Source organism: Caretta caretta, chromosome 28, assembly GCF_965140235.1.
Source record: "Caretta caretta isolate rCarCar2 chromosome 28, rCarCar1.hap1, whole genome shotgun sequence".
Taxonomy (NCBI): domain Eukaryota; kingdom Metazoa; phylum Chordata; order Testudines; family Cheloniidae; genus Caretta; species Caretta caretta.
The window spans coordinates 15,959,383-15,978,114 of NC_134233.1; the positions used below are offsets into that span (position 1 = coordinate 15,959,383).

An 18,732-nucleotide genomic window follows, 5' to 3' on the forward strand; every position below is an offset into this window, starting at 1 on the left:
CTCCTTCGGCTGGGCTCTGCCAAAGGGGGACCCGGCCTGGCCCCTGCGGGGGGGGGGCGGGGGGACTCAACCCTGCCCCCCCTTTCCCCCCGCGCCGGCTGCCGAGCCCTGGCCATGGCTTGCTCCCCGGGGCCAGGGGCCAGGGGCCCCGCTCGGGAAGGGATCCTGATCCTGGTCGCGAGAGAGGGGCAGAAACTCCCCAGGAGGGAGGGAACTTGGGGGGAGCTGGGTCTGGAGGTGGGAGAGGGCGGGAAACAGCCAGGGTGGGTAAAAGGAGGGGGCCCTTGTGCTTTCAGGGGCCGGTGGCTTTCGAGGCGGTGTATTTCACCGAGGAAGAGGGGGCGTCATGCAGGAGACCTGTGAGACGGTGGCCTCGCTGGGTAAGGGTTCCCGTCCCCGCGGTTGCTAGAAGGGGGAATGAGGAGTTATGGTATACGTCATGCCCACAATGCCACCTTAACTCTGCCCTGTCTCAGCATCACCCCAACATGCCCGGGACACACCCCCCCCCAGCCCTGTGCCCTGCCCGACAGCACTGGGAACAGAGCCCAGGAGCCGAATAGCACAAAAGTCTCACACCGTCTTGTTGCTGAGGTAACATCTGGGTGCGTGTGTGACATGGGGAACAGAAGCAGCTTTCACTCAAACACGGAGCCTGTTCCGCACAAACTATCGCAGACGTGCAAAATATCCCTGTATTCGAGAGAGCTTGGAGCCCTGGGCCTGGTGCAAGACCGGAGGCCTGAATCAAAGTGAGCAAAAGCCCGTGCTGTGAACCAAAGTCAGGCCCCGTCACAAAGCAGGTGCTTGCTTATGAGTTCACTGTCCGGTACGTGAACTTGGCCAAGGCATGGCTAGCATTGCAAAAACCCAGGCATTCCTAAGTAGTATTAGGTCCTGGCTATTTATGTGAACACATTCCTGGGGGATGGGTCAGGAACACACCGACCCCGAGTAAGAGAAGGGTGGGAGGACAGAATGATGGGTGGGGATGTTTTGTTCAAAGCAGCAGGTGCAAGGTGCAGGGTTGGGGGCTAACCACATCAGGAGTGTAATATGTAACTTGTTTGTATCAATGTGTAAAAGAGAACTCATGGGAGGGGCACCTTTGTCCAGCCCAGGGGGCAGCTGACAGTCCTACTGATGACTGAGCTGGTCCGTTGTCACAGGCGTACGTGTGTTAATGTACCTGTAGCTCCTCTAGGGCGCTAGCAAATATACCCCCAGATGGCTGACATCCCAGTGGTGAGAACACACCCTTCGTATCCTTGTCGCAGCTCTGCCAAGCTGCTGCAAGCCGTCACTCCCCCCTTCAATTCCAGTGCAGCTGACACAGGGCACACAGAGAAATGCTGGTATTCGTGTCTGTGGAACACAACACACACAATAGCATCTTCACCACGGACCCCCCTGCAGTGCCTCACATCCAGGCCGTGTCTAGATCTTGTGTTTTCTTTCTGCATAATGTCGCTCAAATAGGGCTTTTGCTACCCATCCACACAGCTAAAGCTCTTGTGCAGGAGATCGTCCCCATTTCAAATACCGCAACATCCTGTTCTCTCACCTTGAGCAACGCAGTCTGGCCCTGCTCATATCCATTCAGAAGTAAACAGCCACAAAGCTGCCTCGTTATCCTCAGACATGCCCAGTTCTTTCAACCTTTCCACATAGGTCATGTTTAGTCATGGGAAAAGAAGGCCGAGAGGGAAGCTGATATTAGTCTTCCTAGATGTTAAGGGCTGTTACAAAGAGGACGGTGATCAATTGCTGTCCATGTTCACAGGGGGAGGACAAGAACTAATTGGCTTAATCTGCAGCCAGGGAGATTTAGGTTGAATATTAGGGAACAAAATTCTAACAATGAGGATAGATAAGTACTGGAATAGGTTACCAAGTAAACTGTGGGATCCTCATCATTGAAGATGTTTTAGAACAGGTTAGGCCAAATTGTCAGGGATGGTCTAGGTATAATGGTCCTGCCTCAGCACAGAGGGATGGACTAGATGGCCTCTCAAGGTCCTTTCCAGCACCACGTTTCTATGATTCGTAATCCTAGCCCTTCGCTTGGAACATGTCACCCTGTGGAGAATCTGGGAATTTTTTTAGTAATACTGTTTTCTTAATAATATGCACAACTCAGCTTCCCATCTCCCTTTGCTTTGTTACCTATGGTGCAGATGTTGTCTGGAGTTTGGTGCCATGCAGGGCTAGCAGTAATGAGAAGGAGTTGGATCAGGAGCTCAAGGAGCTGGACAAGTTGTTGGTGAAAGTAAAGGAAGGGTGGGTGCAGGGTAGTGGGTGCTCCAGGAAATTGGGATGGTTGCAATGGAAGGGAGGCAAGGGATTCTTTTTTTTGGCAGGGGCTCCTAGGAGTTAGGAGCAAGTTACACTTGGCATAGTTGCAGGGTGGGGTGCAAAGTGGTTGGGGAACAGGAAATTTGGGGAAACTGGTAGTGAGGAGGGATTTGGCAAGGGGCAGGAAGGAACGAACACAAGGAACGGGTACTCCTGAGGTCGCGTAAGGTGGGAAGAGCTGAGATTGGTGGGAAGGAGGAGGACTGGGTATCATAGCTACACCTCTGTCCCCTCCCAGGTCTCTCTAAGTACCTCCACCACCGTCCCCTAAGCTGTCAGGCCTCGTGCATCTCCTCTCCTGGAGTGGAATTCTGGAATACTCTTGCTCCGAGACAGGGCCCTGGGAGGCAATAACCCATGTGTGAACTGTGCTTACCCAGCAGACCAAGTTGAGTGCAAAGACCTTCAGGAGTCTGGGATCAGGAGTGCACAGTGACAAAACAGCCTTCTTCAAACGGCAGTCATGTTTGTTTTGCATAGGGAAAAAGCAAAAGAGAAATAAGGATTTTAAAAATTAGTTTTCACACATGCTTGTCTTACCTAAAGGCCCGCCATCCCCAGTGATCATCTAGGCAGACCTTCCTTCTTCACACACCCCTGCTCAGTCCACGAGTCTCTGTCTCACTTCTCCAACTAATTATCTGAGCAGCCATCCCTCTTTGTAGCGGGAGTCCCTTTTTAAACTGCCCCAATCCTTTTGATTTTCTTGGTCCCAGGCCTTGGCCTGGCTCGTCAAACCCCGTTCTGTAAGTGGCTTGGAGACAGGAGCTAGAATATTCAAAGCTAATAGTTCAGGCCTTGTCTCTTAACAAGGGACCACCAAGGTGTATCTCATCATGAACCATTTGCCTTCCCTTTCTGCTTGTTTTCCTTACAGCCCCCGCATTAAACTAAACCGAATTATTCACACAGTAAATATCCCAATATCCAGGTGATCATAAAATATTCACCAACACTGCAGAGCAGCTCCAACTCTGTCACGGGGGGGTTGGAGAAATTGGACCAAGGGACACCTGGGAAGCATGTGGAATGGGTCAGTGGGACATAGGGGAAGGGAGGTTTAGGGGATGTGGAGCTATGGGGGATCCCAGAACATAAACACAGAATCCCTGCCCAGGCCATATTGATATAGAGCCTGCAGCCCCTTCTTACAACAGTCCAGTGTCACTTTGTTTTACATATTTTTCATATTTTATTATTTTCACTCTTCTCGTCTCTCTATTGCTCAGTGCCTTCCCCCCGGCTACTATGCATACGTCTCTTCCCTAAGACCTGTGAGGCAGCCACTTTTGATGAAATCTTATGTTCCTTGCACCGAAAATACGCTCCATCCCTGCCACAAATGTGTGCTTCCCTGTGATGTCCTAGGTTGGAAGGGAAATTTCTGGGTACTAAAAGGGTCTCACTTTTTCCACTCTCCATCTGCAGTATCCACAATCTGTCTTCCCTGCAGGTTCCTGGGATCTTTGACTTGGTCCTCCTGAAGTCCCAGGGCCTGATTCTTTTTTTTCACATTCTCCTTTCCCAGAGGAATTAAAGGCTGTTGAGCCTTGTTGCAGGGCAAGCACTCCCTGTCCCCATTTGGGGCGGGATAAGGGCCGCTATAGGCAGAGTTTGCCTGACCACCCTTAGCTTCAGGGCATTGCGGCCTAGAAGTCAAGGTAACACGTCTCCTTGCTGGTGCCTCCCCAACTATCGTTGGTCTACGTTGGAGGCTCGGACACCCTGGCGGAAATAATAAGCCATAAAAATCTTATCTCGGAATGACAAATGATTTTCTTCTTTAATACTTTTCCTAATTCTGACATCTGGTTATTCAGCTCCTCATGTGGTTGCCCACTTTTGTCTTTTCCAGCTAGCCCTTGGGTCATCTCAGCGGGTAGTGATCAATGGCTCCATGTCTAGTTGGCAGCTGGTATCAAGTGGAGTGCCCCAAGGGTCGGTCTTCGGGCCGGTTTTGTCAATATCTTCATAAATGATCTGGAGGATGGTGTGGATTGCACCCTCAGCAAGTTTGCAGAGGACACTAAACTGTGAGGAGAGGTAGATACACTGGAGGGTAGGGATAGGATACAGAGGGCCCTACACAAATTGGAGGATTGGGCCAAAAGAAATCTGATGAGGTTCAACAAGGACAAGTGCAGAGTCCTGCACTTAGGACGGAAGAATCCCATGCACCGCTACAGGCTGGGGACCGAATGGCTCGGCAGCAGTTCTGCAGAAAAGGACCTAGGGGTGACAGTGGACGAGAAGCTGGATATGAGTCAACAGTGTGCCCTTGTTGCCAAGAAGGCCAATGGCATTTTGGGATGTATAAGTAGGGGCATTGCCAGCAGACTGAGGGATGTGATCGTTCCCCTCTATTCGACATTGGTGAGGCCTCATCTGGAGTACTGTGTCCAGTTTTGGACCCCACACTACAAGAAGGATGTGGAAAAATTGGAAAGAGTCCAGCGGAGGGCAACAAAAATGATGAGGGGACTGGAACACATGAGTTATGAGGAGAGGCTGAGGGAACTGGGATTGTTTAGTCTGTGGAAGAGAAGAATGAGGGGAGATTGGATAGCTACTTTCAGCTACCTGAAAGGGGGTTCCAAAGAGGATGGAGCTCGGCTGTTCTCAGTGGTAGTGGATGACAGAACGAGGACTAATGGTCTCAAGTTGCAGTGTGGGAGGTTTAGGTTGGATATTAGGAAAAACTTTTTCACTAGGAGGGTGGTGAAACACTGGAATGGGTTACCTAGGGAGATGGTTGAATCGCCTTCTGTGACGAAGTGGGACTGTTCTTAATGTTTCCTCTGAATAGTGTGGGGGTGCCTCAGTTTCCCCTAGGCAGTTCTTAAGTATCTAGGGGGTGGGGTAAGGGTGTATGATCATTGCAGAGCCCTAGAGGGCAGGTGTGTGCAGGGGTCTGGACACAGAGAATGGCCGACACCCTGTTTCCTGGCAACTAATGGCCTGGGCCCTTCCCCCCTGCAAGGTGAGAGCTAAAGGGTTGGAGAACAAAGGAATCAGGTGACCACCTGGCCCGGGAAAGGAACAAAGCCCAGAGGAGGAGGGGCTGGAGGGAGTTTTCAGTTTGGGGCTGGCTGGGACATGGAGTGAAGTGCAGACGTGGTTGTCTGGCTCACTGCCCCCCAAAATGGACCCAGCTGAGGGGTCCCGTTCTCTGCACCTGCAAGCTCTGTTTTAGACCATGTTCCTGTCGTCTAATAAACCTTCTGTTTTACTGGCTGGTTGAGAGTCACATCTGACTGCGAAGTTGGGGTGCAGGACCCTCTGGCTTCCCCAGGAGCCCCGCCTGAGCGGACTCGCTGGGGGGAAGCGCACGGAGGGGCAGAGGATGCTGAATGCTCCGAGGTCAGACCCAGGAAGGTGGAAGCCGGGTGAGCTGTGTGTCCTGAAGACAGGCTGCTCACAGGAAGGCGACTGCCCCAGAGTCCTGACTGGCTTCATGGGGAGCAGTTCCAGAGCATCGCCCAGGGACTCCGTGACAACTGGTGGCAGCGGTGGGATGTACTGCACCCCGTGGATGGTGCTTCCTGCAGTAAGTGACTGGGGAGCAGTAACACGAAGGGGGATTGCCGAGGACCAGGCCTGCTGAAGGCTCAGAGAGGAGCGGTTTCGGGGGGCGGTTAACCCCTGGGAGTGTGTGACCAGCGAGAAGGACTTTTGCAGTAACAGGGTTCCCCTGGGGATTGCAGCGAGCAGTCCAAGGGGCGGAGGAGTCTGCAGCTCGACCCTGGCAAAGAGGTGGTGACCTCGAGAAGGGCTGGCACACGAGGGGTTCTCCCTGGAAACCGTGGGGAGCTGAGAACACATGGGCCTGTGAGTCCACAACAACTTGGGAGGAGCGGAGTGATGGCCTGTCACCGTCTCCTTAAGAAGGACATTGTAACCCTGTGCAGAAAGAGAGGGTTGAGCGTTGGAAAGTTCACCAAAGCAGAGTTAATCGTGCAGCTGAAGGAGGATGACCGCTCTAAGGAACAGATTCCTGACCCCAACTGGGGCTATAGCAGGATCTGGGAGCAGCTGAAGCGGGAGCCAGGCATCGCCAAGACTCCTGTCCCCGACCAGACGGGGGTCTTCACGATCGGGTTCCCCATCGGGGGATTGGAGAGGGACGGGATTGGAGCTGAGTCTGAGAGAGCAAGAGGACCGTGGGAGACAGCGAGAGCCCGAGAAAGAGCTGCAGAAGCAGCAGCAGCATGAACTGGCGGTGGGGGAGCGGAGAGGCCTAGGGGACCCCCCAGGGGTGAGTGGGGATAGATCCCGGGGGGCCAGTTCCGCAGGGAACCTCGAGACTAAATTGCTGCCCCTGGTTAAGGAGGGGCGGGTGTGGATGCCCACCTCACTGCCTTTGAGCAGGCTGGTGATTTGAACCAAGGGGACCCTGCGGAAAAGCCCCGGTGTCTAGCTCCCTTGCTGGGTCCCAAGGCCATAGACTCCGTCAGCCAGATGGTTGGGGATGTGGACAGGCTCCCACTCCTGACCCCAACCTATATGTCTGTGTGGAGTTTCCTGGGGCCAGGCCCCCCGGACCTCCAGTGGGAGCAGAAGGTGATGGTCAATGGGGAGACATTCTTGGGGTGGCCAAAGGGCATGGGCTGCATAAACCTTCCCACATGCGGCCTGCGAGTGCTATCGACCACCCCTGACCTAAGGGAGGGCGTGAAACTGGAAGGGCCTGGTGTAACTCCTACCAAGGAATGGGAGAGATGCTGGGGCATCCAAGGGAACGGCTTCGAACTTCCCCAGGTCACCGGCTAAAGTGACCCCGCTCAGTTCGATCTCGAAGGGGGGAGAGATGTGACGAAGTGGGACTGTTCTTAATGTTTCCTCTGAATAGTGTGGGGGTGCCTCAGTTTCCCCTAGGCAGTTCTTAAGTATCTAGGGGGTGGGGTAAGGGTGTATGATCATTGCAGAGCCCTAGAGGGCAGGTGTGTGCAGGGGTCTGGACACAGAGAATGGCCGACACCCTGTTTCCTGGCAACTAATGGCCTGGGCCCTTCCCCCCTGCAAGGTGAGAGCTAAAGGGTTGGAGAACAAAGGAATCAGGTGACCACCTGGCCCGGGAAAGGAACAAAGCCCAGAGGAGGAGAGGCTGGAGGGGTTTTCAGTTTGGGGCTGGCTGGGACATGGAGTGAAGTGCAGACGTGGTTGTCTGGCTCACTGCCCCCCAAAATGGACCCAGCTGAGGGGTCCCGTTCTCTGCACCTGCAAGCTCTGTTTTAGACCATGTTCCTGTCGTCTAATAAACCTTCTGTTTTACTGGCTGGTTGAGAGTCACATCTGACTGCGAAGTTGGGGTGCAGGACCCTCTGGCTTCCCCAGGAGCCCCGCCTGAGCGGACTCGCTGGGGGGAAGCGCACGGAGGGGCAGAGGATGCTGAATGCTCCGAGGTCAGACCCAGGAAGGTGGAAGCCGGGTGAGCTGTGTGTCCTGAAGACAGGCTGCTCACAGAAAGGCGACTGCCCCAGAGTCCTGACTGGCTTCATGGGGAGCAGTTCCAGAGCATCGCCCAGGGACTCCGTGACACCTTCCTTAGAAGTTTTTAAGGTCAGGCTTGACAAAGCCCTGGCTGGGATGATTTAGTTGGGGTTGGTCCTGCTTTGAGCAGGGGGTTGGACTAGATGACCTCGTGAGGTCCCTTCCTACCCTGAAATTCTATGAATCTAGGGTGACCAGATGTCCCGATTTTATAGGGACAGTCCCGATATTTGGGGTTTTGTCTTTTATAGGCATCTATTTCTCTCCCCCACCCCCCATCCTGATTCTTCACACTTTCTATCTGGTTACCCTAGGTGAATCCCATGTTCCTTTCTGTAAACTCTGTAGTCCTATGACTCATGGGAATGTGTGTCCCTCATACCGGGAGTGTCAGTCAGCTCAGGGTGTGGGAGATACGGGTGACCTCAGCTAACTATATCAGCGTAAAATCTACCCGGGCCTCATCCCCAGTAGGATTTTCTATGGAGTTAGGTAGCTCGCATTAGCTATCCGGATGTAAAAGCCCAACTATTCTTACAGTAACTACATTTCCCATGTCTAGTGTCCAGGGTTATCAAGCACATTTCCTTATGCCCTGACCCAGCCTCCATCTCCTAGTCAAAGCCAATCTGGAGCATCACATTTATACTCTTCCTCCCACTGCAAAGTGATTGTTAGAGCCGCAGAGTTCACCCTCTGGAACAGATCGTCTCATTCCCAGTTGCTCACGCGGTGCCCTGGGGTGTGCTGAGGATGTTTTGTACCTTTTTCCTCATTTAAAATATATTTAAATAAAAAGCAGGAGCAAGGTTAGGGGAAAAGTGTCGCTTCAGCCTCTGTGAAACCCGAAGGCGATGGGGTGATTCACAGGGATTCCCTCCTGCAGCATCGCCCCAGCAGCGTTCCCTTCTGTCTGACCCACTCAGAGTTTATCTTTTTCACATTCTGCCTCTCCACCTCCCAAACTGTCCCATGATGCAGTGTCCTTAGCTCTCAGAGGCTAATAGACTTAAAGTCGAGAAAGGACCATCATGATCATCTCGTAAGCCTCCTGCCCATTGCAGGCCACAGAACCTCCCCCACCCACTCCTGTATGCAACCTCTGGCTGAGCTCCTGAAGTCCTCAACCCATGATTTAAAGATTTCAAGTTACAGAGATTCCACAGTTAACTCTCATCCAAACCAGAATGTTACCTATGCCCCATGCTACAGAGGAAGGCAACTCCACACCCCTAACCAGGGTCTCCACCACCAAACATGACGATCAGTTAGACCATGGACATGTGAGCAAGACCCACCAGCCAGAGAGCTGGGGAAAAATTCTCCATAGGAACTCAGAGTCCTCCCCCTCTAGTGTCCCATCTCTGGCCACTGGAAATGTTTGTAACAACAATCATGCGGGGGCCATGTGCCATTGTAGGCAATCTCATCATGCCATCTCCTCCATAAAAGTAGCAAGATCAGTCTTGAAACAAGTTAGGTTTTTTGCCCCCACTACTCCCCTTGTGAGGCTGTTTTACAACGTCACTCCTCTGGTGGTTAGAAATCTTGTAATTTCAAGCCTAAATTTGTTGAGGGCCAGTTTATATCCATTTGTTCTTATTCCCACATTGGGCCCTAACTTAAATAGCTCCCTCCCTGGTGTTTATGCCTCTGATGTATTTATAGAGAGCAATCATCTTTCCAATCAGCCTTTGTTTTCTTAGGCTAAACAAGGCAAGCTCCTTTAGCTTCCTCTCATAAGGAAGGTTCTCCATTTCTCTGATCATCCTTGTAGCCTACCTTTATGCTTCAGAATCATGTTTTTATTTCTTTGATCCTAAATCAGACTACTTAGGGTTGGAGATGAAAATGGCACAGAGCTGGAAGGGGAATTTGAATGGATCCCAAACACAGTATGATCGTTCAGAGTTTAAATCTCAGTTCCCAACTAGTCACAAAGCCACTTCTGGGCTTTTGCCTGCTGAATTCGGATTGTTTGCAGGTGGAAATGTGGACTGTTCCCATTATGATGATTCTAAGCCACACTAATAATGCTAATTAATCATGAGACTTTGCTGAGTGAAGCAGATTAGAGGAGAATTCAATGGGGCGATCTCCTGGCCTGATTCTTGGACATCAGATGTAACCTGCTCTGGAATTTCACTTTACATAAAACAAAGTGTCTTCTACCACTTCTTTATGGGTTTTTCCCTTTTTGCTGAAGGCCGCCTCATCACAGAACTGGATATTAGTTTGCCAGAATGTAGCTGAGATACACTGGAGACATTGAGATGAATGACCATTTGCTGAAAGAGAGACAAGGTGGTTGAGTAATATTTTCTATTGGAGCAACTTCTGTTGATCAGATAGACAAGCTTTTGCTCTTAGCCCTGGTCTAGATTACAGCGTTAGGTCGACTTAAGGCAGCTTACATCAACCTAACTCTGTAAATGTCTACACTAAAAGCAGCTCTTAGGTAAACTTAGGCTATGTCTACACTGGTCAATGATCAAAAAGCATTACAAGAAAATCATTGTTGCAGTGTTCACACTGTCTTCCTCTGTCAGCATAGCATGTCCACATGCAGGGCAGTCGTATCCACAGTGAGAGCAGTGCATCCCACAGTTCAGCTCTCCACCTTCTGCTGCTAGGTCCTGTGGGAAGGTGGAGTGGATCGCAGCACATTATGGGTCCAGGCTCAATGTCCCACGATGCATTGCTTTTCAGCCCAGCAGTCCATGTGCTTCCGTCTTTGGTTTGGGGCATTTTTCAATGTCCCTTGTTTCTGCTCACCACGCCGTCTCTGTCTGAAGGAATAGGCCCTGCACTGCTCTCCAGTGCTCTCCTAGCTGTCAGTTGCATATCGTGAATGGCAGTGGAGTTAATCTTGAAGTTCTGAAGTCAATGGGAATCTCAGTTGCCGGACGTGCTGTCTGACATGGATAGGATCAACATTAGATTACTTTTGGCATTCACAGAACAGCTGAACAAGGTGGAACATCGCTTCTGGGCTCGGGAAACTAGCATTGAGTGGTGGGATCGCATCATTTTGCAGGTCTGGGATGACGAGCAATGGCTGCAGAACTTTCATATGAGGGAAAGCCACCTTCCTGTGCTGAGCTCAACCCAGCCCTGCTGTGCAGTGAAGCCTAAATGAGAGCTGCCCTCTCCGTGGAGAAATGCATGGCAATCGCAGGGTGGAAGCTGACCACTCCAGACTGCTACCAGTCAGTCGTGAATCAGTTTGGAGTCAGGAAGTCGACCATTGGGTCTGTGTTAACACAAGTATGCAGGGCCATTAATCACATCCTGCTGCAAAGGAATGTGACTCTGTCAACTACAGAAGGGTTAGAGCTCTGGTTGCTCTGCTTTTATTGACTGAGCATCCTTGGTGCCAACCAGAGCCACGTCTGGTCTCTCTCTTAGGCTACGTCTACACTTAAAACACTACAATGGCACCAGACTTCAGAATAGACACACAGCACAGAAATGGGAGGGGTGATCTTGTCACTGTAGTTAATCCACCTCGCCGAGAGGTGGTAGCGAGGTAACAGAAGAACTCTTCCATTGATCTAACACTGTCTACACAATGGCATAGGTCGGCTTAACTATGTTGCTGCGGGGGGTGTGTGTGGGGTGTGTGGATTTTTCACATCCTGAGAGACATAGCTATGCCAGAGTAAATTCCCAGTGTAGACCAGCCCGTCTATCTCTCTTAGCATTTCAATGTATTCAGGAAACTGTGAGGGTAAAACACTGAATTCCACAAAGTTAATCTCTGCGTGCTTTCCAGAAGACCACAACATTCAGTTCACTGTCACAAGAGAGGGAGAATAAAGGCAACACTATGTTTATGATTGATTAAATAAAGTTTTAGAGATTAATTGTGTACATTAAAATTAATTACGGATTCCTCTAAAGAACGGCATACCATGAAATAAGAGAGACAAATCTGGTCAGTAAAGGCCAATTTCCAAAATGATTTCTAAAAACATTAATTTTCAACCTACCCTCGTAGGACATCTAGGCCTCTGCAGTGTACCTGCTCTGCATCCACCTTCCCACTGGATATGTTGTTCTTGGACATTCCCAGGCTCGGAAATCTGTGAAATTCAGACTATGAGCAGCAAACCTGGTTCCCCACACCAGGAAGGATTTGGGAGTTTTCTTCCGTTCACTTTACAGTCACATGGAGACAGTTTTACAAAAAGCCAAACCCTCCCCTCCTCAGCCAGCCAAGGAGCTGGGGGAGATGTTACAGGCAGTAGAGACCTTGGAAACAAAAAACATCAGAGATAGCTTGTGCCTCCCCTTACGATGGGGGCATAGTCTAAAGGGGACGACACGTGACACCCCTATGTCACCCCAGTGACCTCCCCCCACCCTGTAATGCTGAGCTGTCCTCACCCCATGTTACCTCTGTGTGTGGCAGGGGGCCCTGTCCTCTCCCTGTGTCTCACACACACACACACATGTTTGGCCTCTCGCTGGCAGCTGGATGGGAAGCATGATGGAGCCGCTTCTGCCTGAGACCTGAGAGCCTGGCTGGGAGGCGGCAGCAACCTGTTCCCTGCCCGGGCTCGGCTCCCAAGCACAGGGGCCGAGTATGCTGGGGGGGGGGGGGGGGCAGGTGCCCACTGCCATCCCAGCTGCTGGGGATAGGGGCAGAGCGAACCAGAGCCCCTGACAGCTGGGATGGTGGTGGTGGTGGTGGTGGTGGGCCACCCCCGCCTGGGCCCTGCTGCCGGGACAAGGGCCAAGCCAGCCACAGGCCCCCATTCACCCACAGCGTGCTCATCCCCTGTCCCTGGCAGCCAAGCCCATAAAGGGAGCAGGCTGCCACTGACTCTCAGGCAGACGTGGCTCTGTCCCGTTCCCTGCCTGGCGGCTCGGGAGAGCTGCTGCCCACGCCGGATGGGAGGCTCAGGGAGAGGACAGAGCCCCGCTCCCTCTCTGCCCCTGGAAAGCCAATCTGGGTGGGACGGGCACTTGACCCTCTAGACCACCCCTGCACGCATCGCCTCTGAATAACCCGTCCGCAATGTAGCCAAGTAGTTGAAGCGATGATCTGCTAATTTAGTGCCATACTGGCTGGCCACGTTTCTTCTCCCATCTCTCCCCAACAACCATCTCCCTCCTTTAGTTCAGTGACAGCCCCCAACTCATTGCTTCCTTCACACAAAGGGTAGGCCTACCTATAAGCACCTCACCAATGCAGCCATGCCACTGCAGTGCTTCTGTGAAAACTTTTATTGATGGGAGGGCTTCTCCCGCCAGCTTAGCTTCTCCACCTCCCCAAGCTATGTTGATGGGAGAAGCCCTCCTGCTGGCACAGCACTATCTACACCAGGGGGTAGGTCAGTCTCGCTGCATTGCCCAGGAGGGGGTACATTTTTCACACCCCTCAGCAAAGTAGTTACACCGACCTAATTTTGTAGCGTAGACCAGTCCAAAGATTCACACACACACCTTGGGAGTAAAACTTCACCTGCTTCTCGGCGTTCCAGAATTCAAACGCAAGGAAAGTGGCTCTTTTGTTTACACTGGGGTTTGAGTCCTCCTTTGTTTTCCATGTCTGAGAACGAAAATCGTAAACCAGCCTTTGAAATAACAAATGCAGCAGGGCGTGTTATTGCCACTGTTCCAAAGCAGACAGACCAATGGAAAAATGCCACTGAGTCCAGGGGAATACTTCACTGCATTTTTACCATTTCCACTTACTAACCTTCCTCCCCAGCTTGCAGGGTCCCAGAGTCCAGTACTGAGCCTGAGCCGAGACAAATACACTGTAACTTTACAGCCCAAGCCGTATGACCCTGATTCATCTGACATGGGCCAGCCGTGGGTGTTTCATTACAGTGTAGACGTACCCTAACATTATGTCTACGCTGCGATTAAAACACCCAGGGCACCTGACTCAAAGCCCGGGGCAGCTGACTCAGGCTTATGGGGCTGGGGCTGCAGGACTATAAAATTACCGTGCAGACGTATGGGCTTGAGCCCAACCTCTGAGACCCCATGAGGGGTGAGGGTTTCCGAACCCAGGCTTCAGCAGGAACACCAATATCTGCACCCCAGTTTTGAGCCCCACAGCTTGAGCTCCAGGAGCCCACGTCAGATGACCCAGGCCAGCCCTGCTGCCATCTTTATCCCGGGAGAGAGGGACTCTACGGGTACGTCTCCATTGCAATGCTCAAATGCTCCATTGCAATACTCAATGCTCAAAGCAGCACCGTGGAAGCCCCCTATTCACCACTGTCGTATAAGGATGACATGGTTTGTACGAAGTCGGCCTGGTGAGGTATCAGTTCAAAAGTCATGATCTGTTGAACGTTAATACCTGGTTGGATGGTGTGTGCTAGCCTTGTCTGGGAAGTGATGAAGTTTTGCTCTGGGTGCGTTACTGAAATAAGTTATGAGGTTGGGAAATGCCCACCACCAGCCTTTCACGTGCAACAGTGGAGAAGCCAGACTCACTGCTGGCCCATCCAAGGTATCCACGCTCCCAAGGACTCTCCCAGGAACCGTATACAATGCAGACTTCTCCGAGATAGCCCGGAGACAATGGACACTGCTTGACTCATAACGTAGCAAAGCAGCTTCCTAGCAAGTTGGAAGAAACTATGAAAGAGGGGAAGAGACATCATGACTTGGCCTCTCTCCCCCACAACTCAACACTTGGAGGAGAAAGACTGAACTAAAATAATTCAGAGATCAGAAGAGAATAATAATAATACATTCAAATCAAAGTCCTCAAACAGACTAGTATTGGTTTTCCAGCAGAAAATTTTCCATCTGGGGAATTTTGTTTTCCCAGTCAGACCTTGCCAAGGGAAGCGGAGAGAAAATGTTTGACTTGCCTCCTTCAGAACAGCTTGGCCTAGACACTCTAGCTTTGGGTCACTGTTGTGGTCTTGCTGAGGATGGAGGCATTTTAATAATTTGAGGAGGCCACAAGGTGTTTGGGGGAGATTATGAGGATGTTACCTTTTGAGATAAAAACTAAGAAATAGAGGACTAAAGAATTCTTTTAGAAATCTGGTATTTAGACATTTTATTTAAACCCCGGGGGGGGGGGGGGGGGGCGGAAGAGGGCAGGGTCTGAGTTCCTGAAACAGTTTTTGTTTGCAGGAAGCAACTTGGTTTGGTCTGTCATTGAACCAAAGGGGGATGTTTGTTTGTTAAGGAGGGAAGAAGACTAAATGCATCCGATGAGGATGGGATTCGAACCCACGCGTGCAGAGCACAATGGATTAGCAGTCCATCGCCTTAACCACTCGGCCACCTCATCTGAGCTGAGGAAGGGACAGGAGGAGAAATCGAAGGCCAGCAGAGTTTTTAAATATTAAGTGGAAGCAGGGTCTGAATGAGCTCCCCCCTCACATCTGGTGAGGAGCTGGGGGAAAGACTTCAGGAACAGACCGAGTTTGCAGAGACCCGCCTACTCCGCCTAGGTACACAGCATGATGGGGCGGCTTTGCCAAAAGGACCAGTTTTGGCTGGGGCTGGGTTACAAACCACATGAGTTGAGTGAAATGTTATTATCTTTCCTGGATGAGTAAAGGGCGGCAGAACACACCTAGTCCTTCCTGATGGAGGGGCTACGTGGGTGAGGAATACCTTTTATTGGACTGCATAGAAGTGATTGAGGGCGTCACACTAAATCAGTGGTCCTCAAACTTTTCACATTGTGCCCTCTTATCCGTGTCTGCAGCCCCTCAGCAGCCACAGTCGAGAACCGGGGCTGGGAGTGGGGCCGTGGCTTCCTGCAGAGAGGGGTGTGGACAGGGGTAAGGGAGTCGAGGCTGGGCCAGGAGTCTGGGGGCAGGGTTTGGGCAGAGCTGGGGGCAGAGTGGGGTTGCTCTCCACGCTCCATGGGGGCTGGCTAGTGCTCAGAGGTGCCCCCATGAACGTTCCTCTGTGCCTCCCTAGGAGGCATGCCCCACATTTTGGGGACCACTGCCCTAAACTGAACCCAACTCGCTAAGCAGGGGCTAGTGATGCGGAAGCCACACCCCTTCTGCCTGCGACCTGCCCCCTTCCACGTCTTCCACCCACAGCCTCATCCACTGTGTGATAATGTGGAAGCTCTTGAAGCCCCCAAACCACTTCTGCCACCAAGATCAGGCATGGAGTCCATTTCCCCCCACCCCCCAGTGCCTTATGGTATTAGCTGTATTGGTGGGGAGGTAGCTCAGTGTAGGGCACACGCTTTGCACATATGCCTTAGTGTAATAATTCTGCAGATGAACTGTTCTAAGATTATCACTATTTTTGGGCAAGGCTCCCTGACATTTATGGGATGGGATCTTATCTAGCTAGGGAAATCTTAAGCTGGGATCTTATCTAGCTAGGGAAATCTAAGATGTTTATACCACAATCAGCTACATGGTCAGTGGACGTTCATCGCCTGATACACGGGACATCAAGAGCCCTGGGATGCTCTTGGGAAAGGAGTTTTATGAATATTTTTAACAGGTTTCCCCTCACCCAAAAATTGCGATAGACTCTCCAGTAAGGTCATATTGAAAATGGTTATTAATGGGGGCCTCTAAAGTGAGTGTCAGACTCATGCTACTGCAATAGCTGAACCGTGGTACGCAGGGGAATGGTGTGGAGGGTCCCTGGGGACAGAGAGGAGCTGAAGTCCCTCAGCGTTAGGGGAAGTAGGCAATGTGGAGTGAAAAGGCTTCACACCCTGCATAGATGGGGCTGCGGGAATCGGCATCTACCGGGGGCTGAGGGCTGGGATGGGGCCGCATGGGCAGTAGAGCGGGAGGCAGGTTGGGACCGGGGAACATTTCAATCCTTAACAACACAAAAGAGAGAAATGCTCCCGAGTCTCTCCCGGGGAATTAACATTTCTTTGCAGAATGCTCAAGGTTTTAACAGACATGAGTGAACCCAAAGGGCCACACGATGGCGCCAGAAGCTAAATATGTGTAATGACCCAGCCACTCCCAGTCTCGTTACACATATTGACTCTATTTCCCTAAGTATCCTCACACCTTCTTGTCAACTGTCTAAATGGAACATCTTGATTATCACGACAAAAGTTTTTTTCTCCAGCTGATAATAGCTCATCTTAATTAATTTGCCTCTTACAGTTTGTATGGCAACTTCCTCCTTCTCTGTTTGTGTATATCTCTCTCTTCTTACTATATGTTCCATTCTATGCATCCGATGAAGTGAGCTGTAGCCCACGAAAGCTTATGCTCAAATAAATGGGTTAGTCTCTAAGATGCCACAAGTCCTCCTGTTCTTTTTGCGGATACAGACTAACACGGCTGCTGCTCTGAAACGTGCCCCCACGGTTAATGAACTAATGGATATAAACCGGCCAGCAACCAGTTTAACCTTGAAATGAGATGAAGGTTTCTAACCACCAGAGGAGTGAAGTTCTGGAACAGCCTCCCAAGGGGAGCAGTGGGGGCAAAAAAACCTAACTGGCTTCAAGCCTGAGCTTGGTAAGTTTATGGAGGGGATGGTATGAGGGGACTGCCTACAACGGTGTGTGGCTGATCTGTGATTGCTAGCAACAAATATCTCCAACGGCCGGAGAGGGGACAATAGGTGGGGAGGGCTCAGAGTTACTGCAGAGACGTCTTTCCCAGGTGCCTTCCCCGTGTGTCTTGTCCGCATGCTCAGGGTCTAACTGATCGCCATATTTGGGGCTGGGAAGGAGTTTTCCCCAAGGGTAGATTGACAGAGACCCTGTGGGGGTTTCGCCTTCCTCTGCAGCATGGGGCATGGGTCACTTGCACATTTAAACCAGTGTAAATGGTGGATTCTCTGTAACTTCATGTCTTTAAACCATGATTTGAGGACATCAGTAACTCAAGCAGAGTTTAGGGGTCTATTACAGGAGTGGGTGGGTGGGGTCCTTTGGCCTGCATGGTGCAGGAGGTTGGACCAGATGATCACGCTGGTTCCTTCTGACCTTAAAGGCTCTAAGTCTAAACAGGAGAGGGAAGTAAAGGAAAAATTAAAAAAAATAAACCAAACATTGTAATACAAGGATGACTTCAACAGCCCCTTTCTTCCTCCACCGGGGGTCGAATGACCTGCTGGGATTTGGGACATTAATTCTCTCTTTCCATTGATAAACTGATACAACATGACAGAAATTAAACCAATTCCCGGCCAAGAAAAGAGCACATCCCTGCATTGGCCGGGAATTGAACCCGGGTCAACTGCTTGGAAGGCAGCTATGCTCACCACTATACCACCAATGCCTCTGGGGAGAGTGTCTCCTACATGCCACTTATGCCAAATGACTCACCCCCGCAGCGCTCAGGAGCTGGCCGGACAGGCTGGAGGCGGCCTGTCAGCTGGGAGCGGAGACGGGCTCCCAGCGTGATGGACAGATGGGGACACGGGGTCCACACCCCAGCCTGCGGAAGCGTCCACCCCACCTCTGCCCTCTGAGACGGGCGATGAAAATCCAGGACCAGAATGGCAAATTTCACCGCAGAAGGAAGGAGAGAGCTCTTTCTAAAGCACCTTGGGCATTGGTTCCTGCTACGTACAGGAGGGTTTGCTGCTGCTGACGATTCCCGGGTGGCGGGGCTCAGGCTTTTGGCTTCAGCCCCAGGCCCCAGCAAGTCTAACGCCAGCCCTGGTGACCCCCTGATAACAGGGTCACGACCTACGTTCCCTCTAAACTGCACAGCGGCCTATTAAGCCCCGCACCGGGGCTCAGGGCTGCGGCAGGGAGAGAGGCCTTTCCCCCAGCGCAGACCTGCCGCAGTGGGGAGAGGTGTCCCTCCCCAGCGGCCACAGTGTGGCCCTGCCCCGGACGTGCCACTGACAAGGGAGAGGAGCCCTTCCCCAGCCTGGCCCAGCCCCGCGGGAGCTCCCACCCCCCGGAAGAATCATAGAAGATCAGGGTTGGAAGGGCCCTCA

General features: G+C 51.7%; 2 non-coding genes across 2 annotated transcripts; both read right to left on the minus strand.

Moving 5' to 3' along the window:
- Window positions 1–15,036: 15,036 nt before the first annotated feature.
- Window positions 15,037–15,118, minus strand: TRNAS-GCU (transfer RNA serine (anticodon GCU)). The gene has a single exon. It is a non-coding gene; the product is annotated as a tRNA-Ser (tRNA).
- Window positions 15,119–17,990: 2,872 nt separating this feature from the next.
- TRNAG-UCC (transfer RNA glycine (anticodon UCC)) lies at window positions 17,991–18,062 on the minus strand. Its single transcript has one exon. It is a non-coding gene; the product is annotated as a tRNA-Gly (tRNA).
- Window positions 18,063–18,732: the final 670 nt, after the last annotated feature.